The sequence below is a fragment of the Barbatula barbatula genome (assembly GCF_947034865.1).
Source record: "Barbatula barbatula genome assembly, chromosome: 9".
Taxonomy (NCBI): Eukaryota; Metazoa; Chordata; class Actinopteri; order Cypriniformes; family Nemacheilidae; genus Barbatula; species Barbatula barbatula.
This window is the reverse complement of record NC_136772.1, coordinates 5,779,017-5,794,456: the sequence shown is the minus strand read 5'-3', so window position 1 is coordinate 5,794,456 and position 15,440 is coordinate 5,779,017. Positions and strand designations below refer to the sequence as shown.

General features: G+C 38.9%; 1 protein-coding gene across 2 annotated transcripts in view; it reads right to left on the bottom strand.

Annotated features, from left to right (window-relative positions):
- Window positions 1-15,440, bottom strand: part of sema5ba (sema domain, seven thrombospondin repeats (type 1 and type 1-like), transmembrane domain (TM) and short cytoplasmic domain, (semaphorin) 5Ba) — a 107,818-nt gene that overhangs the window by 62,416 nt on the left and 29,962 nt on the right. The gene's annotated exons all lie outside the window — the stretch shown is intronic.

The following is a 15,440-nucleotide window of genomic DNA, read 5'->3' as shown; positions in this document are numbered from 1 at the left end:
GACAAAAATGAGATATAAAGACATATCATTATAGACCATAAATACACTTTTTGTTATGTCTTGTACTTTGTTTTTTGGAGAATCACAGAATGAATGAAGGGCTCTTCTGCTTTCATAACATGAAATTGCAGGTTGCTTATCTTTATGTGGGTAAGTCAAGACGTTTTCTTGTTCAGTATTATTGCAAGACGTTTAAAGCAAAGTTCAGGAAAAGGTTGTTGACATGTTTTCATTTCATTCCGACCTGAACAGTTTGTGCAGTAAAGTATAGCCCTGAATGTTTTGTGATTTTGTCACAATGCACTGAAGGCTTTGCACAGAAACTGTTCCTGAAGGATTTTGCTGACCCGCTGCTATAGGCGCTGTTACTCATTTCACGAGTGAACAAGTCAGAAAATCTAAATAAAGGTAATTTACATACTGTCATTAAAGACAGTAGCCTAAAGTGTTTTTTATTCTAACTCTGTCCTAAAAAGGACAAGTTCGGTCCACAGTGAACGCAAAAGTGCAGAGTGACATGATGCAATCAGGGCATCTGAATTTGGACCATCATGTAGATTCTACATAAAAAAATGAAAGGGTCTGTCATTGTTTATTCTCCTCCTCTGTGGAACACAAAAGAAGATATTTTGAGAAATGTCACAGTGGTTGTGTGACCAACAACGGAAGTCAATGGGTTAGTTGATATATATATATATATATATATATATAATTATATCTGCAGAAGACAGAAAGTCATACAGGTTTAAAATGACATAAGGTTGAATAAATTATGAAAGAATGTTCCTTTTTGGATGAACTATTCCTTTACTACAGTCACGGCAATTTAAAAAACACAGAGCATCTTCTGACTGACTGACTTACATATTACTCATGACAAAAAAGGAATTAAACCTAAACAATTGATATTGACAGTTTTCACCAAAATATGTCACGTAAACCTAGCTCTGTCAACGAAACAAACTCTTCAGAGGTGCTCTTTGGTCAACAACATTTAACAATTTCACGGCTAGAACTTCCAGCTTGTCGATCAAAGAAATTATGATTTTATAATAATTCTAAAACATGTCTATCAATATTGACATTCAGTAATTGAACTCGCCGAGGTGAGAAGGTTGGGTGGATTGCTGTTAAAAGTTTCTGGCAGTAAGTACTGGCTTGACTTGATCAGCATTTAAACCCCTTAAGCACCCGTGCACTTCCGTCGCCTTCAGCTGTGGAGGAGTTTTAATATCACGGCTGATCTTATTAGAGGTGAGGGGAGGCATGACATCTCCATCTTCATTCAGAGCAGTCCTCATGCAGTCATATTACAACAGGCAGCGGCTAGCTCAATCCTCGCTCTCTCTACCACCCGCCGCCTGTCAATCTTCTTACACGCAGCATTTGCTGTCTGCTCGACTCGCACGTCACAGAGCAGAGGACTCGAAGCGGGTCGATAGTCTCCAGCAGACAGAACCGTGGATCTGGGAGACCGAGGTTTAATTGAACGCCCACGTTCTGATAACTGGAATCCAGTGCAGCTATTAGCAAGAATAAACTCCATTTCCCTGAACGTAGCGTCTAATTTAAGCAGCTCTTACAGCATATGGCTATAGCAGAGGAAAACTGTAGATCAAATAGATCCGGTAAACATTCTCGAACAGATCAGCTGTACAATCGAACATAAAGCTGTACAACCAATAAACCCCTTTTTTATTTTTCATTGTTCCGGGAACACTAGGTCGTTTTACGATTATCCTACACTATTAAAGTGGTAAAATCGAAGTGCTCCCTTGCATTATCTTCCCTGAGATTTTGAACTTATGCAATATGTTTAGACAACTTTTATCGCTTTATATACATATGCCTTCAAAAACACGCACTTTCTATACTTTCTGTATGATTATTTGAAGTTACGCTAAATAAAGTTGAATATATTCCTTATTTACAGACAAAAGGCACCAGAAAGGTCGCAATGTCAAACGCGTTTTTCACGGTCAAGCATCATTACTTTAAGAGTGATCAAAATTTCTATGATTCATTATCCTGCCTTTCAATGAAGTTGTCACTCCCAAAGCATTGCATTGTATATAGCCATAGTCGCACAGCTAATAGCCCATAAAACCTCCCAAATAAGCTTCTCAAAGTAAAGCACCTCCCACATTAATGCCATTTCACTGCAGACGTGATATACAGAGTTTAGAGGCACAGAGATGCAGTCAGCACATCATCAAGTCCATGCAGAGTCTGAGTTAACACTGCGGCATGTAATGGCCTTTAAGTGATTATAAAAACAAGAGCGAATTCATGCAATCCACCGAGCAGCACGGGGGGCTCTTTTTCAGTTTCGCCATTAAATGAGTCAATCAATAAGAAATTATTAGCTTGGTTATGTTGCAGATTATCATGATGGCTGCTCAAGTATCTCTCTTGCAACAGTGGGAAACCAATTAGCCAAATGATTATGAACATGGCAGGTGAATTGCCATGAAGTCAACTCTTTGCTATTCAGAGTACACGTTGCACCATTTCTAGGAGGAGAATCATAAGAAAACTTGCCAGGCTGGGAAGACTTTGGCAAAGGATGTGTCATGCAAAAGTCCCTTGCATACGAGTATACGTTAACGCATGTGGTCAGACATTCAAATAATAACAATTGATGTGTCTGTAACCGTTCATTCCTTTACCATTCCCTATAGTGACTTACATTTATGTCCATTGCTGTATATAGGGAAGAAGTGAATTAAAATGAGAGATTTTGGACACTGCATATCTAATAATAAACCTGTGTGGCTTTAGAAATTGAATGGTAAAACAGTGAATTTTTTCAATGTTTGTCATGTAGAAATGAAATGTTAACAAGGACAAACACAATCGTATGGACCTATATTCTTGGGGTTCATTGGGGTATTCAAAAGTGCATTGTGGATAAAAAATGGTACATAGAGAATAAGGTTGTTCACAAAATACAAAAACAACTGACAGAATCGATATAATGCACTTTTTTACAGCACTGTTTACATTTATTGGACCACTAGTCATGAGAAAATTTGAATATTTTAAGAATATGTGAAAAAAATGTCATATGTCAATTTTTTTGTCAATTATTAGTGATTTATAGTCTTTATTCATGATTTTATAATAAAAATCTGAGCTGACGCATTAAACTCGTCAAAACTCAGAAATGAATCAAGCATTGAAACTTATTTTGTCTGTTAGGGACTGCAAGTAAATAACTGTAATTATTAAAACTGTGATTTCATCTTAATGAAAAAAAAAAGTTTCTGTTTACTATTTTTGTGCCTTTCTGGTAAAATGGTAAACTCAAAAACCCATACATAACAACAATAATGATATTTTAGCATTAGAAATACTACTATGACTAAAGAAATTACACATTCTGGCGGATTAACCATTACAGAAACATTTAAAATACTTTGGGTGGTGGTCTAATACATTTGTGAAGCACTGCATCATATTTCAGACACTACAATATGTGCCATGGATCAAACGTGGATCAGGAAGTGAGAAAGAAGCGGAAGCAGAAAGAACTGGAGTTGGGTAGCCATTCTGTGTTTGGATCTGTTGCAGATCCCCGCCACAGCATAAAAGTGTAACTGGGGACTTTTGCTTGAGATGGACGTCAGAGGAAGCAAGCCGAGCCTGTAAACATACAGTAAGAGACGAGTGCTGATGTGATTTTGTACCAGATGTACTAAACGAGTCTGAAAAAGATCAACACATAAAAAGCGAATGCACACAAAACAGAAGTTCAAAAGCAGTCACTAAGTGCTCGCTTCTCAACAGGGAGAGAACAGCTGTGATCCAATTAGTCCCAATCCCAAATAGCAAAAGCATTAAAGATCTACACAGACATGTCCGTACGCAAGCACTGCCCACACTAACAAATTAAGACGAAACAGCTGGTGGCACTTCTCAGCACGCTTCTGCGTGGGGTTGGCAGCGGTGCGCTAACCAAAGTGGCAGAAGACGACGCAAGCCAAGAAAACCAATTAAGACTCTTTCCCTATAGGATATTTACAATATGGCTTATCGAACTTTATGACGATATGTAATGTGGGTAGGGTAGGAAATTAAAATACCCATTGAGAAACTTCGCATGATTCCCAAGAGTGAATTATCTCTGGACTGCGCTTAAGGAACTTCCCTTCATTAAATTAATGGATGCACGCGCACCGTTTCTGTCAATAGTATCCGGATCAGGCGCGATAAAATGTGCTGGCAGGCTTCTCCCTGTTACCCAAGCCCCTAGCATGTTTCCATGGAAACAGACCTGGCTAATGAACAAGTCGTTAACACTGTCGGACAATCGCGGATGACGCTGCGTTTGCCGCCTTCTGCAAAACCCGAGCCCCCGCCGAGACAAGACAACAAGTGTAGCCAAAGAGCAAACAGAATCTCTCATAATGAGCTGCACTTCTTTATTTAACACCTCATCAATTGAGATAAGAGCATCTAATCTATCAGGGGGTATCGTGTTGAGTCTGGATGTGAGCAGATTGTAATACTTCAACGGCGGCACTTCTCGGGCTGCCCATCATGACAGAGAGATGAACAATCTGCTCTGAGAACACACTGGGAAGCAACATAGAGCTGCAGCTTTGAGATTCTCCAGGCCAGTTGCTAGAAAAACATAATCAACACCGAAAGAATTTCTTCTGTAGCTCAGCTGGTAAAGCAATGTGTTAACAATGTCAAGGTCATGGGTTTGATTCCTTGGGAAGAGAACACCAAATTGCAGTGTAAATTGCATTGGATAAAAGTACACAGGAAATGCTTAACATGTTAAATGAACAGAACTGTCAATTCATCCTGTTAATTTAGTATAATAAAGGATAAATAAGTATTAACAGCCTAAATCATGCTAACAGATATGTCATTTTCTGGAATTGGAGCTATTTAAGCTTACAATAAAACCTTAATGTTTGGACAAACAGCAGTCAAAGCAGCTTCAGCATCTATAGCGAACAAAACACCTACCAAACCACTGGAGGCTAAAGAAAATATCTGTTCTTACAAAAAATCTATCTCTATATAAATCGAATTAAATAAATCTCCACGCACATTAAGATAATGGATGGTATTTTTAACAACGCTACACAATGAAAATAAAATTCATATGAACAAATATAATTTGTGAATGATTTTCTATTGTTCTTTCTACTCATAACTCTCCAGCTTTGAACCGTGAGTGGCTCATAAACAGGGTTAATCGGCTTATCAGATTTCAAAACCATACTGGAGCATATCGATCTTTCCAAAAGTGATAGTTGAAGGGGAGACTTTCACATTACACAGACTGTTGGGTTGCCAGCTGTGTTGATTCCTCTGGCTGCAAGTCACATGACTTCAGCAGCTGTATGCTGTCACCTGCCGCTGCGCTAAGACCTGTCCTCACAGCACGCTGCTTTCCATAATGTAATCATGACAAATTGTGCGTCACTTTAAGGCTGAAATTACATTTTTATATCCAACACCTGAATCTAAATTCAACCAAAAGAAGCAGACAGTTTGACCATAATCATATATCACCACAAGGTATTTTACATCACAGATAATATTGATAAAATGAATCATACTTTTGCATAATTAATTAGGTCAATGTTAATTAAATACCTCTCTAAAGTACTTTGATTGGTCAATTAAGCAGAGAAGATTATTTATTTCCAACATTTAATAGTTTTATTTAAAAAAAAAGATTCCACAAAATGTCGCAAAAAATATTTTTTATTCAACGGTCACTATATAAAGGTTAGTATACTTTGACAAAATTACAATCTTTATAAAAAGTTTAATACACATTTGTCCATCAAAATAATAAACATAATAAACAAATAAACAGAACTTTTACCAATTCTGAAGCGATGACCATACTTTTCGACCTTGTTGCATTTGAACAACCCAAACACCCGTCACTTCACATCAGTCTACTGTCACACTGCACCTATCACTATACCAGCAATGTAATTTAGGTTTGGAGAATAATGTTTCCATCAGTAATTCCTGCCAGTCCATGCACACTGATTACCACTTGAAATAATATCCAGGTTTAGCATCTTGTGTGCACTCATAAGTCCTCATAAATACCAAAAGTAGGAGAAATCAGTCATCTAGATGGCACATTACGCCAGGGTAACCTTGTCATTAGCTTCGGCACTGCAGGAATGCTGATGAGGACCAGTGAAGCACAAAGCCATTTAGAAACTCTGCAGCTCAGATTGTGGGAGGTCTCGTTTGCAGTGGAGGGTTAAGAAACACCTGTTTCTCAATTAGCCTAAAAATACAAGAAGAGCTCCACAATAAGAATCTCATTGTCTACAAATTAAACAAGTTTTCTGGAAGAAATACAGATTTGTAAGCGTTTCACACGTGTCATTTTCCCTTCACAAGAGGAGTTCAAGCAGAAATAAAACGTCTGTTATCATTTACCCATCCTCATCATTCAAAACACGACAAAAGGATTCTTTGCTGTTCCCCATATATACAATGAATGGAGATTGTTTTAAGATTTAAGCTATATCATTAGGCCCATGTCCCTGCCATTGCTTTACCACTTGGCATTAGCCTACTACAGGGAAAGTTATGTCTCTTATCCCAAGTTGTTTGAAGCCATATCGATTGTGATTCATTGAAAAGATTTGACTCAAAAGAATGATTCAGTCCCTATTCATTGTAATTGCCCAGTGTTTAGAGTTTCTCTTTTTGTGTTTCTTAAAAAAACCAAGTTATACAGGTTTGGAACAACATGTGGGTGGGTGAGTAAATAATAACATTTTCATTTTTGTGTGCACATTTTTTCTTCGGTCCAATTTAAGACAGAAACCAAATAAATAGAAACACTCTTCACAGCTTGAATGTACAAAAAGTTTGTAAAAGAAATCTTAGAGTTTCTCCGAACCAAACAAAGAAAAGGCAAAACAGGGACAACCTAAATAGGCAACATTCAGCTCTGTTCCTAAAACTGCTTCTCTCACCCTACGCCCCAGATCTGGGCTCAGGTCGGTCAGGGTTACAATGAGCATGTCTAATTCCTCAAAGGCTGAGTCACACCAAATCTCTTTAATGCCTGCTCCGATGTGCCCCATCAGGGCCAATGGAAGGACAAAGGGGGCCCTAAAGGCAACCGAATGGGGGTGCGATGGAGGTCCACGCGGTTAATGGAGGAATTACTAAATTCACAGTAAAATAGAAAGAAAGCTGCATAAAGAACCCTTTCGGTGTGAGGGTGAGGGGTGGGTCATGGCAATCAGACTGAAGTCGTTCATCTCACGCATGAGCGTGTATGGTGAAATGCCGCGAGGCTGTCCTCTAGAAAGAGATTTGCAAATACACAAAAACGATAATCTGACTCAGACAATTGGCAGAGACCCTCGCGGTGTCCAGGAATGCATGATAACGTATCAAAGCACCATTCATGGGAAAGGGATATATCAGAAAGAGCCTTCGGGGCAGGTTGGCTACTGAAACTATGCAATTTCACACTTATCTGCAATACTAGAGTGGAACCGCCACCGAGAGTGTAGGTAGGTGTTTTGAGAGCACACAAGCTTGTTTGACTGATTTTCAGAGCTTCTAGATGTGTGGGAGTAACAAAGTACATTAAAAGCAAAGCCGTGCTTCAGTGCACCGGCAACAAAATTTGGTCAAAACAATATGAAAGTTCAAAACTCCAGCGAGAGCTCGTCCTCTCCATCTACGCTGTGGACGTTATGTTAAAACAAAGCTCTTGACCATACTTCAAAGTGGATTTAAAAATGAAGTCACATGTGTAGAGAACCACACATACACACAATATAAACATTCGTCAAAACTGTAAGACAGTTCCATTCGGTGAGGGCCAATTGGTCTACCAGTGTCTGGCGCAACAGCGAGAGAGCAATATTCAAGTTGAGCCGAGCAGTGAAGCGATGCTGGTTGTGATCCGCTCAACCATTTCCTCCCTGAATTGCCTCTTCAAAGACCCTGGAAAGAGCAAAAGCGCTCAGAGTAGCACAAACTCAATTAAAAGCGCAACTTGATTGCAAGTGCCGGCATTTAATTTCTAACTGCAGTTCTAGCTGAATGCAAAAAAGGTGCTTATCGAGTTATCTGGCCGGTTTGCATCGACTGTGACAGAGCCGCTCCGAGCGAGAGATGTGAGAGGGGGATGCATTAGGAATGAATTGTGCCCACTGTGACTGACACTTATTTGCACATGCAGTCTGCGTTAAGTGGCCGATTCAATAAAGGAATTTTGCAAACCAGTTAACGGTACAAACGTGCCCAGAAAATTATTTGCACGGCACAATTCCCACTCTTGTGCGTCACTTTTGTGTGCCAGGTTGTGAAAGCGCCCCTTTTAGCATGCATTGCTGGAACATTACAGCATAGCTACATAACTCCAACCTGGACACTGAATCAGCTCTTTAAAATGCCAAAAGTGCTTGATAGACATCTCCTTAGTGCTTAGTGTACAGTATGCTTGGATATAAAGCTCCTCGTTGTTCTATGAATAACTGCTGTGATGTTCAAAAATATACATCTCCAAAAACTCAAATTTCACGAAACGTCATTTGCTTTCAATGGGCGGTAGCATGATTTTGCACCAGCAAACAGCACGTTTTTTTCTGTGAAAAATGTACATTACATATTAATGTTTGTAATGAGAACAAACAAAGTATTCATGTATGAAGTATTCACCGAGCATTGAAGTTTCACTCTCAAGAGTAACAGCAACTGTTAACTGTAAATCTCACAATGCGTTGTAATCCTGCAGGTTGCTATTTTGCTGCTTGACTGAAGGTCAAAGAGAGATGCTGATTAAGAAAAGAAGTATTGTATATTACGCATGCAAATGACAGGGTACTGATCGCCTCCTTGGGATCCAATCAAAGCTCTTCAGGGGTACATGAGGTAACAAGTGGGATTCGGCACTGTCAGTGATGATGGTCTTTCAAACAGAACGCAGGCCAGTGGATCACAGAACCCAATCTAACGCATAAGCATTCATTGTGGAATAGTCACTTTTCTTTATCAAGGTTTTCGCAGAGACTATTGACCCATATCCACGCCGAGCTTGGAGGAGTCGCAAATTGTAAACCAAAAGTAATGATAGAAAAATACTTTGCTGGGAAACACTTTAAGGGACAGTTCAACCAAAAATGAAAATTCTGTCATCCGTTACTCACCCTCAGATTGTTCAAAACCTTTTTTTGGAAGATATTTGGAAGAAATTAAGCAAGCAAACAGATCTCATCTCCTATCGACTCCAATGGTATTTATTTTCCCTACTATGGCAAATCTGTTCGGTTACTGACATTCTTCCTAATATCTTCTTTTGTGTTTAACAAAACAAAATAATTTATACAGGTGAGGAACAACCTGAGGGATTGAGAATTTGGGGGTTATTTATACTTTTGAACACAAATGCTTAAGTGTGCACTAGAGATCTACTGTCATTGGTCGACAAAAGCCATTTTTGAATTGTCTACAGAAAATGTTAAGAAACATCACCAGTTTGATGTTCAATATTAATAGTCATTATATGAATTAATAACATTCAGAAAGTTAAGAAATATTAATTTAATCTTCCGAATCTGTATTGGTGAAGAAATGTAGGATCGGAGCATCTCTAGTGTGCACAAATATGTAGATCAGGTGTGGGAACGTGAACATACCCCCTCACATCATCTAATCTGTAGTTGTGGAGAAATGTGTGGGTGGCCAGACCCAGAAATGAGCAGGTTAAACAAGTCATCCCCCAATCTGAGCTGCATGCAGTCCTCAAAGCATGGCCACGTCCGGCCGTATCCAGTAACGCACCTTTCTCCAATTGCCCAGCCGTCGGTAATACTGTAAGTGTCTAGATAGCCCGGGGTTAGACATCATCATCTCCATCCACAGTGCTCGCTGACACGATCAGATTGCATGCCGAGCTCACATCAACCCTTTGTAGGTTAAGGTATGTTGTGTTGGATGGTGATTCATTGGTTTAGCTTTCAATAGGTCCAAAGAGGTCTGGAGCGGAACCAAAGATTTCAAAGCATATGCAATATGATAGGTTTCTGGCTGATGCAAAAGGAACTGTATGTCGAGCCATATCTCCCTCCCCTCAGTCCGCTCATATCTTTTGTAGTCTTGATGCTTAACCAGGATCTTAAAGCTGAACACACCATTTTTTGTGGGTTAGTCTGTGGATAATATTTCCCGTTTTTAAACCCTTTCACCCCCTGTTAGACAGACAACATGAAACTATGAGGGAAAATGCCACAGGCCAACTCATGAGCTAACAACCAAGCGACAGCTCTGACAGATCATTTCTAAAACATTTGTTTAAGAAATTAAATAATAAGAAAAATCAGTGATGCAAGGAAATGTTCCCTTTCTTTGTATATGCAAGATAAGATAACCCTGTTGGGTGGGATGGGGAGGTGCTGTCAGTTCCACCATACAAATTAGCCATAAAATTACATGCCTGTAATCTCATGAATGTGCTGGAACTACATCATGCATTTATTTCACATAAAAATCTGAAACTATATCGCTGTCATTTCCATCTATTTGTAAAAGGAATAGTTCACCCCAACATAAAAATCATTTAATCGAATTCTTTTAAAAGAACATAATTTAATACAATAAAAAAATCGAATTAAATATTTCTTTAACCTGACCTTCTTCTGCAGAACACAAAAGAAGATAGGTTGAAGAACTCAGAAAACCCAACAACACTTACTCAAAATATCTTCTAGTCATATAACATGTATTGAACTAAAGTACAACGTATCAAGAATCATGTGTTTCTTTCTGTGTATGTCTTTACAAAACAGTGCAGTACAGCATTACCTTAAGGGACTGTTCAGGAAAAAACATCTGCAGCTTATTCCAGGTACAATGAGATGATCGACAAGGATGTGCATCAGCATAAACCCCAGGGTTAAGACTTGTGATGCGCTTGCAAAAAGTTGCCCGTCCTCCATAACAAGGTTTGCTTTTAGCAGAGGAATCTATTTATAAAGTGCAACTTCTTAGCAAAGTGAATCAGGTCAAAAGGTCAGAAGTCGATGAGTGCGGTACAGGAGAGTGAGATGCTAACAGGACAAAACAGAGCTAAAGGTAAAAGACACAAAAGCTTAAAGTGCACTGCTATAAACCCTGAAAAAAGAATAATGTTTATGCCAATACTGATTACCCCACTGACGCCCTCTTTAACAGGCCATGCATTTCCTATGACCCCGCGGACCCTCTCATACCTTTAGTCGGTTGTAACTCGTGTTTAAAGTTCACGTTGAGCAGCACGACCCATTACCACATGAGTGTGTTACACAAAGGTGTCATTCTACATGAACTGAAATGGATTTTAAAGGATCAGGGTTGACAATATGCTCCAATAAACTGCTATCTCAAGAACAACACACGAAATTCTGTTCTAATGAACTCGACAGACGCAAAACAAACGGTGACAGGAGCCCGAGACAATTGATGAGTAAATTGACTGCGAGTGACTTCAAGGCGACCCAGCCAACTGGGCATGCACTCCAGTGGAAATCATGTCAGTCACACACAAAGACACAAAAGACCACACAAGACACAGATATGACCGCAAAAAACAACCAACCAAATTCATTGACATACCATTAAACAGCATGTGGATTACATTTGCTCTCTGGAAAAGAGTAACAAACTGGTCACGCAATCTTGTCTGCAGATGGGCTTTGTGTTTCTATTCGAACATTTGGCCCATATTAGAATAGTTAAGATATAAGATTCATATGCTTAACAATCTTTCTAATATCCAGCCAGAGCACGCAGTTGTCCTCTTTATGGTGAAACCCAGGAAGAAAAGTAATTTTACCGAATACCACCAAATCATTAGCTTAAGTAAATACACTAAAGACATGCTGGGTTGTTAAAACAATGGTTGGGTAATATATGGACAAACCTACAGCATTTTTTAAGATCGCATGCTGTTTTGTTTCCAAAACCATGGTAACTATAAACTATGATAACCCAATACAATCTCACAGGAATTCGTAATAGTTTCACGAGGTGGCTAATTCCTATGAATTAGTAAAATAGTTGCAAATTCACGTGAGATCAGCTTCTTAACCACAGTTTCAATAGTTTACTGTGTTATTTGTAGAAAACATTGGCTGTTACAAATTGTTTTGAATAAAACAAAAAAATCTTCCTTTATAATAAAACCATGGTTATATTTTCTAAGGGTTGTAAAATAATAATTATAATAATATGACAATAATAATTTTCTTAATCACATATATTTTGCTGATGGTTCTACCAGACAAAACCTGGGTAAAAACTCCAGACCACCAAAAAGATCACCAAATGTATACAGCCTTACAAGGTCTTTTCAGCAGGGCATCCAAATAGCACATGTATAGTTGCCTCTTTGTTTTTGTCACTGTTCTGCTCCGTGCACCACAAATACGTGTGTCCCAACATAGCGGATTGTTTATAGCTAATTATTTGGGGCACTAAAGGTTAGAAGCAATAACGGATGGGCAGCCACCCCGAAGGCTCAGGTTCTGTATGTTATTAATAAGACACCACTGCAGGACTGATCCCATCAGCAGGAGGTGGACCGGGGGCATTTGCGTCCGCCAGGGAATTAGAAGCCCTTCTGTCAGCCCGGGGTCAAAAGCAAGAGGGGCAGACTGGATTCAATCAGGAACCCTGTCTAAACCACTCCAACACAAACGGCAACTTTCTTCATCAATAATTCTGTGGCGGTATACAAACAAAACTAAGAAACGCCCCGTAGTGTGGACCTAAGCCACCACCATGCTAGTGTGATCAATTCCTCTCCGAAATTTTGAGGTTTCGTTCAGGAAGATTTAAGGCTAAACAGTTAAAGGCTCTGAAACCAAATAAATAAATTCTCAATGAGACCTCTCTGCAGGTCATCTCCACAGAAAAGAACCCATGGGGTAATAGATGTGACAGAACAGTATGAAGAGATACTTCTTCTGGATGAGAAACCTACATAGGACTTTAAATACACGGTCACATCCAACTTAAAGGGACATTTGCCCCAAAACTTTTATCATCATTTCCTCAGCCTCGTGTCATTCAAAACATGTATATGACTTTTGACTTTTTTGTGGAACACAAATGAAGATAATATAAATATCTGTATAAACGTATAAAAAGATCTGTATGCATTTCTTTGTTCTGATTAAACATTTGCAAGAATAATTGTTACCAAACAGTTCTTGGCCACCATTGACCACAATGGTGGGGAAATCACAACGGTAGTCAAAAGTGCCCCAGAACTGTTTGCAGACATCTTGAAGAATGTAGGAAAGCATTGACATTTATACAGATTTGCACTTGAGGGTGAAATCTGAATATTCATTTTTACGGGTGAATTGTCCCTTTAAGCTGATCATTAGCCGCTGCAAAAAAGCAATATATTCAGACTCGAAACCACTTATAATTGGTTTCAGATCAGCTTGAAAAAATATTTAGTGTGCAGAAATGGGAAAGAAGTGAATAGAATCGCAGTTAATTCAATTATTATTCATTTGGATCAGTGGTTCACATGCAGAATAGTAAATGCAAGTAATAATTGAAGGATTTCCCTGATTTAAACTTCACAATGGAAAAGCTACATGCTCCTCAGGACAGGTTTGGAAGCATGGATGGGTTTTACTGCTGCTAGATGCTCTAAGCAGGCAATAAGGCCAATAGCCGTAGTCATGACATTTTGGCTGTATGCACTGTTGACATAAGGCCCTAATGGTTAAATGTATTATATTCAGAGAGTCCAAATCTTCAGCTTTCTTTAACCGTCTCAAGCAGCTTAGCCTGAGGCTTTTGGCCCTCCATTTTAGGGCTCCGGGGCACTGGTTCCTATTGGCCCTAGGTAAAATCCAGCTGTGGGAAAAAGGAATTAAGGCTGTATCAAACATATAAAAATGTATCAAATTAAAAACTGAGTGAAGGATCTGTCTCTGCTAAATGAATATTAGAATCAGGAAAACAGGGAGCTAATAGGCGAAACCACAAATACTTACACAAGCCACGTTTTATCACAGCTACTCTTTGATTGGATACAACTAATAATGATAAGTCACAGCTAGTAAGCAAACTACAAATAAACTCAAATATACGATTATTCTTTTCACAAAAATAAGGGAACAAAAAAGTAATTAAGTGTCAAAAACAGAACAAGTGTTCCAAGGGCATCACACCCATAATTCTGACGTTGCTAGCAGCATGCTATACTTTTTATATTTCAATGCCTGAACATGACACAGTTGATTGAGAGTAAAGCATGGACACTTGATTTCGCCATTGATCAGGGTTGAACATGCGGCTGTGGGTGGGCAGTAAACTCCAGCCTCTGCAGGTCTGCTTATTTAATTGAACCCAAGAGCTTTCATTAGTCATCACCAAGGAACATGGCTGAAACTCCCAGATGGTAGAAAAACAGGCAGTGCCACCCGAGTGAGCCTTTAATTTAGTGAATGATAAAAGAGGATATTTATAATGTATACATACTTTATACGGTTTAGAATGTGATCAAGATAATGGGGCATAAAGAGTTTGAATACAGAACAGCGCAGAATTAAGGCAAACAAAATGAAACCACATAGGGTGATACAGTCATTTTCAAGTGCATGGTCTTGCCACTACTGTTTGTCTTTTTTCAGTTCGTGATGTTAAAGGTCCAGTGTTTGAAATATAGTGGCATCTAGTGGTGGGTTGCGAATAGCAACCAACGACGTGATGTCGTCACGTTTTCGCTTCTTTGCCGAAGGAGATAGCATATTCACGAAAGAAACAACATGGTGAATTCCATGTAATGGGGGACCCGTGGTGTATGTAGCTAAAAATACACTTCTGAAGACAGAGTTATGTATATTATATTGCCAAATGCATAAATGTAAATGTATATTGCATTTCTGTCAATATATCCTCCAAAATATTACACGCTGGACCTTAATGCATTTCAATGACTTTTGTATTTTGGTACCATTTGGTACATTTTGGAAGTCTAATATAAAATCTAGGTCCACTAGGATACACCACCAGTTGAGCACCACTGTCATAATAATCCTGACAGACTGTCGCTTTGGAAAGGTTAGTTATTCATCATTTTGTGTCAACGGGAAGCTTGACTCAGAAAGGCTGGAAAGGATAATATTGCTCCTGCCGAGTTAGCGGAAAACATTTAGTGTGCGTTTCCCAAAACTCTTCAAACCACTTACTCATTCTAAATATGAAAGTAAAATGATATTTCCGTGCAGACTGGATTCATTGGTTAAAAATACTGTGAAAGACAAACACCGTCCAATAAATTATCAGATGTCAGATATCTTTTCTTGTCCATTGCATTCTCAACCAGCACTGTTATAGCTTTGAGAAGGTATGGTGCATTGTAAATGAAAGACCAGTATTATCGCCCTATAGGAAAAAAACAGATAAGAAACGTAGGT